The sequence below is a fragment of the Oncorhynchus keta genome, chromosome 30, assembly GCF_023373465.1.
Source record: "Oncorhynchus keta strain PuntledgeMale-10-30-2019 chromosome 30, Oket_V2, whole genome shotgun sequence".
NCBI classification, from domain to species: domain Eukaryota; kingdom Metazoa; phylum Chordata; class Actinopteri; order Salmoniformes; family Salmonidae; genus Oncorhynchus; species Oncorhynchus keta.
In genome coordinates, this window is record NC_068450.1 from 58517604 (window position 1) to 58535961 (window position 18358).

An 18358-nucleotide genomic window follows, 5' to 3' on the forward strand; every position below is an offset into this window, starting at 1 on the left:
ATCAGCAAGACCTGGTGTAGAGAATACTGTAGTACTAGTCTGTAGTACTAGTCTGTCCCAGGCTCTTCAATGAGTCTGTTATCTTAACCTTTGACTTAAGGAAAATCAACTATTGTAGAATGTATTATCATCTGCAGGCAATTTAAATGCACCATATTTGATTTAAGAATAAAATGTTCCATTTAAAATCCAAAACATTTTAAATCGTAAATGTATAATGATAAACGGTACAAACGGTCGACAATCGTAAACAGTTACTTTATACCCTCAATGTAGATATTTGGATTCATTTTATTCTTATGCAATACAGTTCATTACAAAAAAGTAAAAACTCAAAGATCAAAGGTAGCCACTCAGACCTACAGTCTTCTCAGACATACTGTTTACATGTAACGACAACAAATAAAATACACATGACCAATTAACACTGAAGAATGTGTGACGGTTGACAGGATCCCTTCTTCAGAATAAATACTATTTGACCCGGCATGATGACCTGAACAGGCATTTCCTGGTTTGGCTCCTATAACCCTGAGGAGTTAGCTGATTGGTGCACCGGTGGTGACAAGTTTGTAATAGGCCCCTTTGAGGGTTATGAGATAGTCATTTGGACCCTGTTCGATGACGAAGCCCCCTCTTGCACCGTCTGTAGCGCGCACACACACACACACTGTAACAGTTTTGACTTGAGGTTATTATTTATAGGGGTGCCAGGTAGGTTGTGCCTACCAGAGAAAACATTGGTTTCTCCTTTTGGTTTGGGAGGGTTTGAGTCCCATCTGGTCCGTCAAGTCTAAACCAATACAAAGGACTTATGTAAAAGTCAGGATGGAAATAAACTTTTCATAAACCCTTAAAATATTGGAAAGAACTTCAAAAACAACTATATTATTTTGCGTGGGTTGTATTAGCAACATCAATGATTACACACACATATAATAATATCACAATGAGTTCTGGTTCCTCCAGAAATGTCCTGTACCTCGGGCCTAAAAAGAGTCCAGCCTGGTAAAGGAGTTCAGGGAACTCAAGTTACCTTTGTCACGCAATGTTTGTCCCGTTCATTCAGTGTAGCATAAACCCAGTATTAATTAATCATACAATCAATATAACAATTATTTTACCACAGAACTTTAAAGCGTATCAACTCTTACTAAGTCCTCAACTACAACTAACTACATAAATCATCACCGTATACCTCACATCAAAACAAATGAAATACCGTATACAAAAAGGTTGTAGTCAGTCGGTCAGTCAAACAATCCAATCCGCCAATAGATCTCCAGCAGAGAAAGGCCACGAAGAACAGAGAGGTGTAGTCCACCGAAGCAAAGCGTGGATCCGATCCTGGGTAAACTCTATTAGGCTACAAAACACACGTTTAACGGCAACAAAACAAACGGAATAGAGACGGGTTGAACACATCCTCATTCACGTCTCCATCACAACCCCACTTTTGCGCAGCTGAAGCTAGCTATTTAATTGGGAATTAAGGGAAAGCGCCCTATTGGAAGGAGAAGCACTGAGACGTTCAGGACCGTCACAAACACACACACACACACACACACACAAAGCTTTGAGCTGATTTCACATTCACCCATGACTCACCATGATTACTTGATTACTCCCTCTGCCTCATACAATGGACCTAAGGCACAGGCAAATTGCATGCTTGCCTTGCCTCGTACCAATTCTAAAGCCATTTGAAATAGCTATCTGTAATAATGCTATCTGTATAAATTTCAGTCTATCCTCATCAGGTTCAGGACTTCTTCTACTGCTCGTGATGATGACAGGCGGTTGTCATGGAGACATTACCTTCTCGCTCTCCGTGTCCAGGGCTGAAGTGGCTTCGTCCAGCAGCAGGATCTTAGGGTCGAGGATGATCGCCCTGGCGATTGCTATGCGCTGCTTCTGTCTCAGAGAGCTGGGATCCCTGGGAGCCCATCGTTGGTGTCATATTTCTAAAGGGGGAAATTAAAACTTTAAAAGACTACTGTGTCAAACAAAGTGCTATAGATGCCGGTTATACTCCGACAGAGTTCTTGTGACTAGAAGTTTGGCACAGAAACTGGACATTTGTATTTGGATCTTAGTGTGCGGGTATCTTTGATAAAAACAAAGATGTTAGACTGACTTGATTTAAATGACACATCTAAATCGTTGGCGTTTCCTTCCTAATGGTGCTACAAACTTCAGTTGCAATGACAGTATTGTTTTAAGTTAGTACGCTGACAGTGTTGTTTTAAGTCTTGTTTTAAGTTTGTACAATGTCAGTGTTGTTTTAAGTCAGTACACTGACAGCAGCATTACATCAGGTAACGTCATGACAAAGTCGTGGAGTTGAGCTTTCTTGGATGCGGAGATGATGTCATTCAGGCTGACTTCACGCAGGTTGTCTCCGATGCTGCAGTCAAACAAAATGGGCTACTGGGATACGATGCCGATCTTGGAGTGCAGGTACGTGGCCATCAATAATCTGCAAATGCAACATGGAAAATCCAGTCAACTATCCTGTGAACTAATCCAGCTCCCAGGATACCCCCACCCTCTTACAGTCCTTATACCTCTAGAGACATATATGGGGATATTGCGTGCTGCTGAGAGAAACTGAGGACTCACCACTTTGAGAGCTGGTGCTCTTCCCACAGCCACTGCTGCCCACGAAGGCCAGTGTTTGGCCCGGGCTTTACCGATACGTTAATGCAGTTCAGCACCTGGATGTCTGGCCGGGTCGGGTACGTGAACTTACAGTCAATGAACTCTAAGTTCCCGCTGAAATCAGGCTGGACGAGAGAGAGAGAGGGGGGTGAGCAAGAGAGAGAGAGGGGGCGTGAGCAAGAGAGAGAGAATGATTGTGTGCGCTTGAGCGACATGTACCCATTTGTCCCCCTCATTGCTGTAGACGCTGATCTTTGGCACGTGGTCGAGGAGCTGGAAGAAGCGGGCAGCTGAGATCTTGGCCTCGGCGTAGTCTGGGGGTGTAGGTAGAGGCTCGGCCCAGCGCTGTGCCACTTGTCACTATGGCTGAGATCACTCTGAACCAATCACAGAGAGACAATGTGGTTTAGTCAAGTTAATATATAGGAATTAACAAAGGTGATGTAATACATCTTGGACTATGTAATTTCATGGTCTGTTTATGAAGTAGACAGACAGGCAGACAGGCAGATAGTTTCTCTCACCTGAAGAACAGGCTGTAGTGGAGGCCCACCTGGCGCACCAGGTACCCTCCAAACCTGTAGGAGGCGCTGTTGGACATAAAGACAACACAATGGGCGAAGCCGTAGCAGGCGCCGTACACGTTGGCCTTCTGCTTGGCGGCCTGGTACGGAGCCTCCTGGTGAGCCTCGTACATCTCCACAAAGCTCTGTTCCTTCCCCAGTTAACAAAGGTGATGGTGCGGATGTTGTTCAGGGCCTCGCTCAGAGATCTACAAAAGATACCACAGAGATGTCGCAACCACCCACCACTACCACCGTGTAAGTCTAGAATAGGAAGTAGGAACTGTATACAGTACAGGAACTCTACACATGATCTCTAACACACTGTAAGGTAAGCCCTCAAGTGGGTTTACTGTGACAAGGTTTCAGGAAGCGCGCACCTGATGTCTATAACAGACATTACAGTAGTTACAGGCTGAAATATCTTACAATATGACACAACGGAAGTTCTGTGGTAGTGACTTTGCTTGAACGACCCTAACAGAAGCTTTCGAGAAACATGTTGATAACGTGTCGATAACTCATGTGAGAAGTTAGTGACAATTCACTTCCAGTCACAGTAGCACTATGTGACTCCAGCCTGTGTTACAAACAGCCCTGGTCAGTGAGTCGGTGGAGTACGGTGGAGTACGGTAGAGTACTGTAGCCTACCCGTCCTGCATCCTCCACGGCCTGTTTGTCCTGCTTGGCGAAGCCAGTGAGCATCTTAGCCTGGAAGCCTCCGGAAAGAGCCAGGGAGGGCAGGAAGCACATGATCACCAGGCTGAGCTTCCAGCTGAAATAGAAGTAAATGATGACGGCCACGCCAATGTTGGTCAGAGAGTTAACGATCATGCCGATCTGAGAGCCCGTGGCCTAGGAGAGGACGAGGGAGCGGTGTCAATCACTTTGGGTCGGATTAGGTTATTTACCCAGAATGCCAGATGGGTGAGGTTTTCTTTTGGGTCTGCTGCATTAGTTCCAAAGCACTCCATTAAATCAAGTATTTGAAAGACACTAATACTATTTGGTCTGGTAACTGCCCTCTATGAGGACTATATGAGGACTATATGAGGACGATATGAGGTCCATACTGACCCCTTGGACCTGTGTGGTCAGAGCCCCAGGGCTGTTCCTGTGGTCATCAAACCAGCCCACCTCCTGACCCAACATGGCGTGGAAACTCATCCTCCTCAAGTGCCTTGTCAGCAGCTCCCCAGACTTAGAGAAGGCATAGCCCTGGGGCAGACACCGACACCATCTGATCAGGTTAAGGGAAATGAATGACAAAAAGATAAATAGGCTTTTCTTTTCACAGAGTTTAGAGAAGCGGGAGAAAGGATCCGGTTGATGTGAAGATTAAATATGTATTTTAGAACAAGTAACAAAGGAAAGGTGAGCATGGAGGGAGGGAGGGAGGGAGGGAGGGAGGGAGGGAGGGAGGGAGGGAGGGAGGGAGGGAGGGAGGGAGGGAGGGAGGGAGGGAGGGAGGGAGGGAGGGAGGGAGGGAGGGACATGTACTTGGAGCATATGGGTGATGAAGGAGGTCACTCCGACCAGCACAAAGAACATACAGATACCATTGATCTCCCTCCTCTGAGCCTCTGGGTCTGGTATGGAGAATGTCTACAGGAACCAACCATTCCACTTCCGGCGCCGACAGAGATGGTCGCCTCTCTTCGCATTCCTAGGAAACTATGCAGTATTATATTTTATTTTTTTACGTGTTATTTATTACATTGGTACCCCAAGTAATCTTAGGTTTTATTACATACAGTCAGGAGGAACTACTGGATATAAGAGCAACGTCAACTCACCATCATTATGACCAGGAATACGACTTTCCCGAAGCGGATCCTGTGTTTTTCCCACCACCCAGGAGAATGGATCGGATCCCAGCCGGTGAACCAATACAACAATGCCATAAAAGGAGAAGACGAAGCGGTCTTCTGGTCAGGCTCCGGAGACGGGCACATTGCGCACCACTCCCTAGCATACTACTCGCCAATGTCCAGTCTCTTGACAACAAAGTTGATGAAATCCGAGCAAGGGTAGCATTCCAGAGAGACATAAGAGACTGTAACATTCTTTGCTTCAAGGAAACATGGCTCACTCGAGACACGCTATTGGAGTCGGTACTGCCAGCTGGTTTCTTCACGCATCGCGCTGACAGAAACAAGCATCTTTCTGGTAATAAGAGGGGCGGGGGGGTATGCCTTATGATTAACGAGACGTGATGTGATCATAACAACACACATGAACTCAAGTCCTTCTGTTCACCTGACTTAGAATTCCTCACAATCAAATGTCGACAACATTATCTACCAAGAGAATTCTCTTCAATCATAATCACAGCCGCATATATTCCCCCCCAAGCAGACACATTGACGGCCCTGAACAAACTTTATTTGACTCTATGTAAACTGGAAACCACATATCCTGAGGCTGCATTCATTGTAGCTGGGGATCTTAACAAGGCTAATTTGAAAACAAGACTCCCTAAATTCTATTAGCATATCGATTGAGCTACCAGGGCTGGTAAAACCCTGGATCATTGTTATTCTAACTTCCGCGACGCATATAAGGCCCTCTCCCACCCTCCTTTCGGAAAAGCTGACCACGACTCCATTTTGTTGCTTCCAGCCTATAGACAGAAACTAAAACAGGAAGCTCCCGCTCTCAGGTCTGTTCAGCGCTGGTCGAACCAATCTGATTCCACGCTTCAAAATTGCTTCGATAACGTGGATTGGGATATGTTCCACATTGTGTCAAACAACAACATTGACGAATACGCTGATTCGGTGAGCGAGTTCATTAGCAAGTCCATTGGCGATATCGTACATTCCCCAACCAGAAACTAATTGAAAACATTCCCAAACATGACCGAATACAAACAGTGTAGCTATTCCCTCCGCGAAGCAATCAAACAAGCTAAGCGTCAGTATAGAGACAATATAGACTCGCAATTCAATGGCTTAGACACAAGAGGTATGTGGCAGGGTCTACAGTCAATCACAGATTACAAAAAGAAACCAGCCCGTTCGCGGACCAGGATGTCTTGACTAAGCAACTTCTTTGCTCGCTTTGAGGACAATACAGTGCCACTGACACGGCCCGCTACCAAAACTTGCAGACTCTCCTTCACTGCAGCCGACGTGAGTAAAACATTTAAACGTGTTAACCCTCGCAAGGCTGCAGGCCCAGACGGCATCCCCAGCCGTGTCCTCAGAGCATGCACAGACAAGCTGGCTGGTGTGTTTACGGACATAGTCAATCAATCCTTATCCCAGTCTGCTGTTCCCACATGCTTCAAGATGGCCACCGTTGTTCCTGTTCCCAAGAAAGCTAAGGTAACTGAGCTAAAAGACTATCGCCCCGTAGCACTCACTTCCGTCATCATGAAGTGCTTTGAGAGACTAGTCAAGGACCATATCACCTCCACCCTACCTGACACCGTAGACCCACTCCAATTTGCTTACCGCCCCAATAGGTCCACAGATGACACAATCGCAAGCACACTACACACTGCCCTAACCCATCTGGACAAGAGGAATACCTATGTGAGAATGCTGTTCATCGACTACAGCTCAGCATTTAACACCATAGTACCCTCCAAACTCGTCATCAAGCTCGAGACCCTGGGTCTCGACCCCGCCCTGTGCAACTGGGTACTGGACTTTCTGACGGGCCGCCCCCAGGTGGTGAGGGTAGGTAACAACATCTTCACCCCGCTGATCCTCAACACTGGGGCACCACAAGGGTGCATTCTGAGCACTCTCCTGTTCACCCACACTGCATGGCCATGCACGCCTCCAACTCAATCATTAAGTTTGCAGACGACACTACAGTGGTAGGCTTGATTACCAACAACAACGAGACGGCCTACAGGGAGGAGGTGAGGGCCCCCGGAGTGTGGTGTCAGGACAATAACCTCACACTCAACGTCAACAAAACTAAGGAGATGATCGTAGACTTCAGGAAACAGCAGAGGGAACACCCCCCTATCCACATCAACGGGACAGTGGTGGAGAGGGTAGTAAGTTTTAAGTTCCTTGGCGTACACATCACGGACAAACTGAAATGGTCCACCCACACAGACGGCGTGGTGAAGAATGCGCATCAGCGCCTCTTCAACCTCAGGAGGCTGAAGAAATTCGGCTTGTCACCAAAAGCACTCATAAACTTTTATAGATGCACAATTGAGAGCATCCTGTCGGGCTGTATCACTGCCTGGTACGGCAACTGCTCCGCCCACAACCGTAAGGCTCTCCAGAGGGTAATGAGGTCTGCACAACGCATCACCGGGGGCAAACTACCTGCCCTCCAGGACACCTACACCACCAGATGTCACAGGAAGGCCATAAAGATCATCAAGGACAACAACCACCCAAGCCACTGCCTGGTCACCCTGCTATCATCCAGAAGGCGAGGTCAGTACAGGTGATTCCAAGCAGGGACCGAGAGACTGAAAAACAGCTTCTATCTCAAGGCCATCAGACTGTTAAACAGCCACCACTAACATTGAGTGGCTGCTGCCATACATGTAAAAAATGTATCACTAGCCACTTTAAACAATGCCACTTAATGTAATGTTTACATACCCTACATTACTCATCTCATATGTATATACTGTACTCGATACCATCTACTGCATCTTGCCTATGCCGTTCTGTACCATCACTCTTTCATATATCTTTATGTACATATTCTTCATCCCTTTACACTTGTGTGTATAAATTTGGATAGCTGTTGTGAAATTGTTAGATTAACCGATTTCAATGAAGACGGTCTTGGTTATTACTGCACTGTCGGAACTAGAAGCACAAGGGGTACATTTCGCTTTGACACAGCTCACATCAACATCATGTAACCATGTTGTATGTGACAAATCAAATGCTCCTCCACCTGGCATTTGATTTGGACTGTGAACATGTCTAACAAATACACACATACACATACAGTAGTAAGTAACCCCGTTTAACCCTGTTGATGACTTCCATACCAACCTCCACACACACACACCACACACACACACACACACACACACACACACACACACACACACACACACACACACACACACACACACACACACACACACACACACACACACACACACACACACACACACACACACACACACAGACCTTGCCCGCATCTGCCTGAGATACAAAGGATTCTGCTTCTGGAATGAGCTGTGAGCGGGTCCTCTTCCTGATAGAGGCTCTGCACATGTCAATGCACTACCAAGATACAAAATGGCATCATCAGTCAGTATTCTGGCACAAAATGTCTGCCGTGCTTCACCCAGATGTGTGTCGGATTACAAGGAAACCAGATGTGAGTGAGGCCTTGTGAAAAGGATGTGAAGTGCATCATGAGAGATGTAGTTCTACAGTACCTAAGACTGGCCCTGTATCTTCTATAAGGTACGCACCTACATCTCCATCTCCCTGGATAGATTCGTCTGCTCTGGCTCGTCGTTGCCCGCACTGACACGGGCAAAAGGAGGGAGGTTATTACACAAAATGTTATAAGGAATGTTTTGTTAAAAATGTTCCTGCACATTAATTTCTCTCTTAATACTTTTTATGTTGACAAAAGTGCGTTCAAGTCAACTTTAGAATTTTGGCAGAGGATGGGAATGCATTGATCTCATAGGGACCTACTCTGTCTGGCCTTCCAGTTGAGAGCCTTGTCTCCTTGGCTTTGTAGGGTAACCAGAGTGAAGTAAACACCATTCCTCTCCAGCAGCTCATCATGCTTGCCCCTCTCCACCGCCCGCCCATGCTCGTAGCCCACGATCACGTCCGCGTTCTTAATGGTGGACAGGCGATGGGCTATGGAGATGGTGGTGCGGCCATTGCGTACCTTATAGAAGATAAACACGAGACCGGTATCCTACCTGGCTACTGTAAATATGGTTATTTTCATGGTTGTTTTTCTACCATTTGTCACGTACGTAGGTCTGATCCTGTTGTATGAAAGATGATACGAAAACACAATCTATCATCAGAGTTATCCTAACTATTGTTACTGTAATTAATTGATCCTAGCAGAGACACTTCCTGGTCACTTCCTGCTTTATTTAGGGAAGAGGGTGCTATTTGGGACGCAACCAACCACTTTGTCTAGAGCCTCCTGTACCACAGCCTCACTCTCATTGTCCAGAGTGGAGGTGGCCATGTCCAGCAGTAGGATCCGGGGGTTCCTGACCAGGGCCCGGGCGATGGCGATACGCTGCTTCTGACCGCCGCTCATCTGACCTCTGCCCTCTCCCACTAGCGTGTCAAATTTAGCTATTAATTTCACACCAGTTACACTAGCCCTCAATGTATAGCACGCTAAATGATGTCAACCTCACCTGTGGTAGGCCCAATATAACGTTGTAGGCATTAGCCTCTTTGGTGACATGGATGATGTCATCCAGGGTGACTCCGGGGTGACCGTAACGGATATCCTCACCGATGGTTGTGGCGAACAGCACGGGCTCCTGCTCCACGATGCCCATCAACGAACGTAGCCATTGGATGTTCAGGCCTCTGATGTCATGGCCATCCAAGGTCACCTGAGACAAGGCATAAACAAGGAGAAAGAGAGGATGGGAGGGAGGGAGAAAAATGAGATATTTCAAATGTCTCTACACTATTTCCTCTAAAGACTCTCTCAATGATACACTTTAGTGGAGGTGCACTTTCGTATTGATAGAGGTAGCATTATTTTACTAATGTGTTACATCATGATAAATATAAACTTGCCAAAAAAGAAACGTTCTCATTGTAAACTGAGTTTATTTTCAGCAAACTTAACATGTGTAAATATTTGTATGAACATAACAAGATTTAAAAACTGAGACATAAACTGAACAAGTTCCACACACATGTGACTAACAGAAATTGAATAATGTGTCCCTGAACAAAGGGGGGGTCAAAATCAAAAGTAACAGTCAGTATCTGGTGTGGCCACCAGCTGCATGAAGTACTGCAGTGCATCTCCTCCACATGGACTGCACCAGATTTGCCAGTTCTTGCAGTGAGATGTTACCGGGCTCCGGGCTCTTCGCTGGCCATGGCAGAACTGACATTCCTGTCTTGCAGGAAATCATGCACAGAACGAGCAGTATGGCTGGTGGCATTGTCATGCTGGAGGGTCATGTCAAGATGAGCCTGCAGGAAGGGTACCACATGAGGAAGGAGGATGTCTTCCCTGTAACACACAGCACTGAGATTGCCTGCAATGACAACAAGCTCAGTCCGATGATGCTGTGACACACCGTCCCAGACCATGACGGACCCTCCACCTCGATCCCGCTCCAGAGCACAGGCCTCGGTGTAACACTCATTCCTTCGACGATAAATGTGAATCCGACCATCACCCCTGGTGAGACAAAACCCTGACTCGTCAGTGAAGAGCACTTTGTGCCAGTCCTGTATGGTCCAGCGACGGTGATGTCTGGTGAGGACCTGCCTTACAACAGGCCTACAAGCCCTCAGGCCAGCCTCTCTCGGACAGTCTGAGCACTGATGGAGGAATTGTGCGTTCCTGGTGTAACGCTGGCAATTGTTGTTGCCATCCTGTACCTGTCCCGCAGGTGTGATGATTGGGTGTATCGATCCTGTGCAGGTGTTGTTACACGTGGTCTGCCACTGCGAGTCAGATCAGCTGTCCGTCCTGTCTCTCTGTAGTGCTGTCTTAGGCATCTCACAGTACGGACATTGCAATTTATTGCCCTTGCCACATCTGCAGTCCTCATGCCTCCTTGCAGAATGCCTAAGGCACGTTCAGGGACCCTGAGCAGGGACCCTGGGCATCTTTCTTCTGGTGTTTTTCAGAGTCCGTAGAAAGGCCTTTTTAGTGTCCTATGTTTTCATAACTGTGACATTAATTGCCTACAGTCTGTAAGCAGTTAGTGTCTTAACGACCATTCCACAGGTGCATGTTCATTAATTGTTTATGGTTCATGGAACAAACATGGGACACAGTTTTTAAACCTTTACAATGAATATCTGTGAAGTTATTTGGATTTTTACGAATTATCTTTGAAAGACAGGGTCCTGAAAAGGGGACGTTTCTTTTTTTTCTGAGTTTATGTAATGGAAGATAACTTACCATGCCCTCCTTCGCGTCGTAGAATCGTTGGATGAGCTGCACGGCAGTACTCTTGCCCACTCCACTGGGCCCCAAAAAGGCGGTCGTCTCGTCAGAATTCACTGCTACACTCAGCTGGTCCACGATCTGACACAGACCAAAACAAATTACAGACTGCATCTTTAAGGAAATATTCCACGATCGCCCTGCGATACAATAATCAGATGCATGTCGTCGTTATAGGAAATACAAAGCCACAATACCACGACTTCAGGTCTGGATGGATAGTGAAAAGGTGACTCAATGTCCCCTTTGACCCCTTTGACCAGTTTGTACCCTGCTTCTGAGAGGCAGTCGATGTCCGGCCCCTAGGCGCAGTGACACAGCCAGACAAATGGCAGTGTAAACCACCAGGGCTGTTTAAAGTTGAGCGTGTACACAGTAAATTGATATGAAATGAAATTCTCCAACAATGTTGAGATTCCCACCCTGTCGATGGTCTCAAAGATGATGGTAGCAGCTCCTCTTCCTGCAGCAAATGCCTCCAGACATGGAGATGCCTGCCCTAAGTTCAGGGCTGCTATCAAGCACACCAAAGAAAACCTGCGATGACAGACAAGACACAGGACAGATGAGGTGATTATTATTAATTCAAAAACCAAAGAAATTTGATTCACAGTCTATAGCTGATCTACTTACGGACTCTTTATAAAGTATACTTCATGGTGTTGGCCGTATGGTTACAAAATAGAACCTGTAACAGTGTTCCGGGCTGTACTCCTGTGTGTCCACCACTGGGCTGGATCCGTACCAAAAGGCCAGGGCGTGACACAGGAAGATGATAAACCACATGTAGCCTGTGAAGAAGCCCATGATCAGGCCCTTCATGATGCCCCAACGCTGAGCTGAGATCAGGTTCTTGTCATACCTGGGAGAGAGAGAGAAAGGGATAGAGGGTTAAAGATGCAATCTGGGATCTTAAGCACGACAAAATCGTAACATATCGTACGAATTGGATTTGTAACATATCACGTGAATTCCAACAAACAACTGTGATTTTTTTTGCAGGACATAACATATCATAAATGGATGATGTAGTACACAATTGGATGATGTAGTACACAAAAAGCAGGGACCCGTTTTGGCTTGTAAGCACTACTTTCAAAACTACTTGCTGAAATTACACAAAAGTTCTGGAGCGTCACTTTAAACTGGGATAGAGGCCCAGCACTGGATATAATATGTAAGGCGGTGCTACTAGTTGCCACTTAAGGAGAAAACAATTAATGGAATTAAACAGTATTTTGTGAGGCTAATCAACGTAAAGAATGTCAAATTTGGCTGGCGAGTACTTACACTTACAAATTCAGCAAGTAACTAAAGAAGAAAATGTTGGGGCAGTTTCAGTCATGTTATTATATTACCTCTCCACTCTCCTCCGAAAGCGGACACTTTTCTGATGGAGGTGAGCACCTCGTCGGCCACGGCTCCAGCCTTAGCATAGGCCAGCAGCTCCTGACCTGTTAGCTTGGCTACAAACTAGACGAGAGCAGAGGAGGTAAGTAGAAAGGTGCAGTCAGTACAGTACACTTACTAACTCCCACCTCAATGGAGCTCATTGAGAATCGACACATAGTAAATTAATCATGTAAATCATAGGCCAAGTCCTAATACTCATAAATGAGCTTTCCTTCTCATCTTTAACTTTCATTGTCTCCTTTACTAAGTGACCACTAGTAAATTGCTTTCATCTATCCATTCCTAACATAGTTAAATGGAGAAGAGAGAAGGAAAGGGACCATTTCAGTGAATTGGGACAGGAAGTGACCACATTGATTGACATTGACCATCCTACCAGAGCCATGAGGGCGGCCCCTACTCCAATAAGAGGGCTGGCTGCGGTGATGATGAGCGTTAGCTTCCATCCCTTCACAAAGACAATCGCAAAACCACACACGAAGGTGGTGAAGCGCTGGATAAAGATGCTCACTTGATCCACCATGGCGTCATTGGTCTTGTTGATGTCACTGTGAAATAGCGGGGCACACCACAGACAGAGTCATGAGAATCATTAACGTTTTTCCAGGTCAGGTTCAAGAACAACTACAGATGTAGATTATTAATTTGACCCAGTTTGCTACAGCAGGAAAATAATCCTGCAGCAACAGGAAATGTGAATTATTATGTGGACCATAGTTAAAACCTCTTGAGTGTAGGGGGCAGTATTTTGATGTTTGGATGAAAAACATACCCATATTAAACTGCCTATTTCTCAGGCCCAGAATCTAGAATATGCATATAATTGTCAGATTAGGATAAAAAACACTCTAAAGTTTCCAAAACTGTCAAAATATTGTCTGTGAGTAAAACAGAACTGATATTGCAGGTGAAAATCAAGCCAGGAAGTGACTTCTATTTTGAAAGCTCCATGTTCCATAGCCTGCTTTCACTCCATTTAAAGGGATATCGATCAGATTCATTTTCCTATGGTGTGAACAGTCTTTAGACATAGTTTCAGGCTTTTATTTTGAAAAATGACCGAGAAAGTTCACATCGCGTCATTGTATGGCTGGGTGCCAGCAGCGTTTTGTATGCACAACAGCTTGGTGCAGCCATTTTCTCTCTCTCTACTATTGAAGAAGCTTCAGTTCCAGTTGATATATTATCAATTATATATTGTAAAAACAACCTGAGGATTGATTATAAAAAACATTTGAAATGTGTCCTCGATCATTACGGATACTATTTGGAATCTTCGTCTGCGATGGCGTGACCGCTCGAGCCTGTGGATTTCTGAACATAAAACGCCAAAGGAGGTATTTTGGATATAAAAATAATCATTATGGAACAAAAGGAACATTTATTGTGTAACTGGGAGTCTCGTGAGTGCATACATCCGAAGATCATCAAAGGTAAGCGATTTAATCTATTGCTTTTCTGACTTTCGTGACCAATCTACCTGGCTGCTAGCTGTTTGTAATATTTTGTCTACTGAGAGAGATGTGCTTACATAAACGCTTGGTATGTTTAGCTGAAAAGCTTTATTGAAATCTGACACGCAAGGTGGATTAACAACAAGGTAAGCTATGTTTTTCTATATTGCACTTGTGATTTCATGAAAATTAAATATTTTTTAAATTTGAATTTGGTGCTCTGCAATTCAGCGGTGGTTGACGAAAATGATCCCGCTAATGGGATGGGTACATCAATAAGTTAATTAATGGACATTTTTGTAGGGGTTGATACAGGTTTTGTTAGGGCAAATAAAGTCTGAAATTTCAACTCCCAATCAAAATAATTGGATCTGAGTACCTTTATACTTTATCGAACTGCAGAATTTCCCTAACAGTTTGTTTTAAAACTCAAATACACTACACTACCTGCTGTGCAGGAAAATTCTCAGCAACAAAAGAGTGATCAAATTAAGATCCTACATCTGTACTGGTCCTAAGCATGACAAGAAATGCAAAACTTTCCCAGAACTTTTTCTATTAAAACCTAAAAGGGGAATTTTGGTCTGTGTTTTTCTCTTACTCTGACATGTGTGTGTTTAACTCTCCAGTCGAGGTGCAGTCGAACCAGCCAATCTCCATCCTCATCACCTCCTGAAGTACATCTTTCTGATGATCTGGATCTGTCGCGCTGCAGACGTCATCCACAACGTGATCTAAAAGACAAATAAGGCATTCAAAGCAATCAAGATCTAGCGCTCTGTCATCAAACTGCTTGAAAGTATGTTGATGCCAACTATATACTTACTTGAAGGTTTCCTAGCAAGAAAACTGCGCATCCGATGGCAACGTAATAGTAGGCAAAATTGGTCATCTCATACTCAATGTCCAGAAAGAAGCCTGAGAATGAATGTCATACAGATGTAGGTTAAAATATAAAATATATCTTTCTATCCTTAATCCTTGATATATAAATTCCATGTGTAGCAACGTTCTACTCTTCTGTGCAGCGACGAATAGGACTTACCCGCATGTTAAATTCTTCATCTTATCAGTCTTGGTGCTGTCCAGCCAGTCTGTCCATACTGACTGGTTCTTCCACTGTATGGTGTTGTTGATATGTTCCTTCCTGGGGTCCAGGAGCTCCTGTAACTCGATGTCGTACTCGATGAAGGTGTCGGTGAGCATCCCGAACACCAGCAGCATGAGAGGCTTGGCGGAACCGTGGAGGAAGGCACACACACTACCCCCCAGCATCATCAGGGTCTCCCGGCATGTGGCGAAACGGAACTGCAAATACACACACACACCGAACACACACACACACAACCAACCAATGTGTCAGTCATCACAACAGGCGTTCTGATAATCTGACCTACTGTCTCAGTATGTACTACCTGGACAAAATATGCATGCTTTAATCACTGTAACCATGTAGATGGTAATATAGTCATTGCTAAAATAAAGGAACCCCATTGGAACCTGCCTGTGTGTGATGAGTCTGTCCCATGATGCTCCATTCTCATACCTACCATTCTTGAACATGTTTCTGATGATTTCCAGTCCAGTTGTGGTTTAAAGCTCTTATGTACAAGAGTTATGAACCAGCTCTCCCACACAAATGAGATTAAATAAAAACATCTGCATGTGACCTTCACACAACACTACACAACACTACACAACCGCACAGGGAATTCACTGAAGGAACCACAGAGTTAGGTACGGTTTTGTTTTATCTCTATGAAAAGAAACACAAATCAAATACTTTACCAGCTGAAAGAAGCCAATCCTAATAGCAGCTTCATTCTTCTTGTTTGGAGACCTGAGACAATCACAGAGAAATGAGTCAAAGCCTAAAGGACATGAGTGGGAATAATGTAGGGGGTGAAGATGGACTTACTTTGTGTTCTGTTCCAGGTTCCCCATCGTCCTGCAGTGGAGAAACAAAGAACATGCTATTAAATGTGACCTTGTTTTTACATGTCACAATTCTGAGAAACATTATAAGAAATGGGCTCCCGACTGCATCTCAGTGCTAGAGGTGTCACTACAGACCAGTGCTCGAGGTGTCATTACAAAGCCAAAATACATCTCATTTGAAATGTATTGTATTATCACTGAGATACCTACCAACTTGTTGTTTCCCAAATCCAATAAAAAACGACTTATCTCCTCTTTGCACTAAAACCCTTGTTGGATTCTGCTTCTTTATAATATAATCGATCGAATTGTACAGTACACTAATGGTCTCCAGTCCGTACTAAGACATGTGCAGCCGAGTCCACCTGACAGCCTGGTGCCACCACTGTGTGTCTGTAGAGATGGCACGTGGTCACTGATAGTGGGTAAAGAGTAGACTGATAGTGTGGCTGTGGGCTGGAAGACGCTGAGGCCCTCTGCACCACGTGCAAGCCAGGTCCAGGCTGGAGCTTGGGGTCATACGATCGTGTTTAGAGGTAAGTGTCCTGTCGTTTCGTACTGCCCAAGGGGCCGATGATCCAGCTATGCAAAGAGTAGGCGAGAGCATGGTACAAAAACCAATCCAGACCCTTTACTACAAAGCTCTCCTTGCAATGAAAAGGAATCAGGGTTTTACACTTGCAATTGCACTCATGGTATATGTGTTTTTCTTAAATTAGGGCTAAATGGACGTTATGAGAACGTCAGCGAATCATTTTCAAGAATATATAACAAGTAATGATATTAAGTCACAATCACCATCACAACCTGAGGTACGCCTACTTTTGTTAAAGAACTGATCTAGCATTTTTTTTTTTAAGTGATCAAAGACTATGGCAAAATCGATAAGACATCGATGATTGGGCTCAGTGTTACACATTCATCATATCACATTGATGACATCTACAGATATTACAGTTTATCGACCCTTCTACATGTGAACACAAACAGTGTGTGGAGACAGGATACTTTCCAAGAGTTGAAGCTAAGTCAAACACCTTCCACGTCATCTCCCTCCGGGCTGCTGTCCTCTTCAGTCCTAAACAAGCCGATATGATCTGCCTGAAATTATTATATTTCTGTTGCATTTGCATTTTAGCAGTCTTGTCATAACAGTTTCTCTCCTAACTGGGATGTTTTGTTGCTTTTACTTGCTTTCATGGGGTTGGAAAGCCATTACTAACAAGCAACAGCACTTCCAATTTGAGCCCACAACCTTATTCCATGAGTAGTACTAACTCAAACCAATTTTCCTTTTTGTTTGTGAATTGTAACTGTAAATGGTATGTTTTCCCTCCCCATTGGGAAGCAGGTGAATAGGCCTGTGTGCCCCTGGGGCTGTGACACGCTTGTGAAGGCTACTGACACGTGAAGAAAAGGTTCTGGAAACATGCTCGTTGAAACATGCCCAAATAAGCGAACAGTTTGTTACGTAATGATTAACTCCAAAAGTCGGTCGTGTTGCCCATTATAGCAACATTATGACAATTCACTTTGCAGATCATTACAGGCCACTGCAAGCATTGTTCTTGCTCTACTGTAGCTAAACTATGACTATTAAAATTGATTGGCAGATAGTCGTGCTTACTGACTACTAATACAGCTTGCCTAGATCAGAACTATGTCTATAGTAGTTCATCAATTAATGTAGCATAATCTGTCAATTAAAAACCTATTTTATGAAATGAACTTAGAGTGGTAGATAAGGTGATAGATAATTATTTTGGTTGGGGTCAATGAATGTACCGATGTAGGATCTAAATTTGATCACCCTGTTGCAGGAGAACTTTCCAGGAAATGTAAAACTTGTAGTGTATTTGAGGTATAAAAAGGCTTCTGAAGTTTGTAATTTCCACTATGAAATGTGAGACTTGATTTTCCCATACGAATAATGTATCAAGCCCCCCAAAAATAATGAACATTTCCTGTTGCTGCAGGATCCTTTTCCTGCTGTAGCAAGCTGGCTCAAATTAGGATGAGCAGAAAGTATTTATATTATTGATAACGCCCGTTTTCAATAGCCTACAAATATTTGCCGCCATCTAGTGATCATTGAGTTAGTATTGAGTTGAACTGTACTGAACAAAAATATAAACGCAACATGCAAGAGATTTTACTGAGTTAAAGTTCATATAAGGAAATCAGTCATTTGAAATG

General features: G+C 44.5%; 1 pseudogene; it reads right to left on the reverse strand.

The window, feature by feature from the left end:
* Nucleotides 1-1803: 1803 nt before the first annotated feature.
* On the reverse strand, nt 1804-16168 carry LOC118363177 (bile salt export pump-like; annotated as a pseudogene).
* Nucleotides 16169-18358: the final 2190 nt, after the last annotated feature.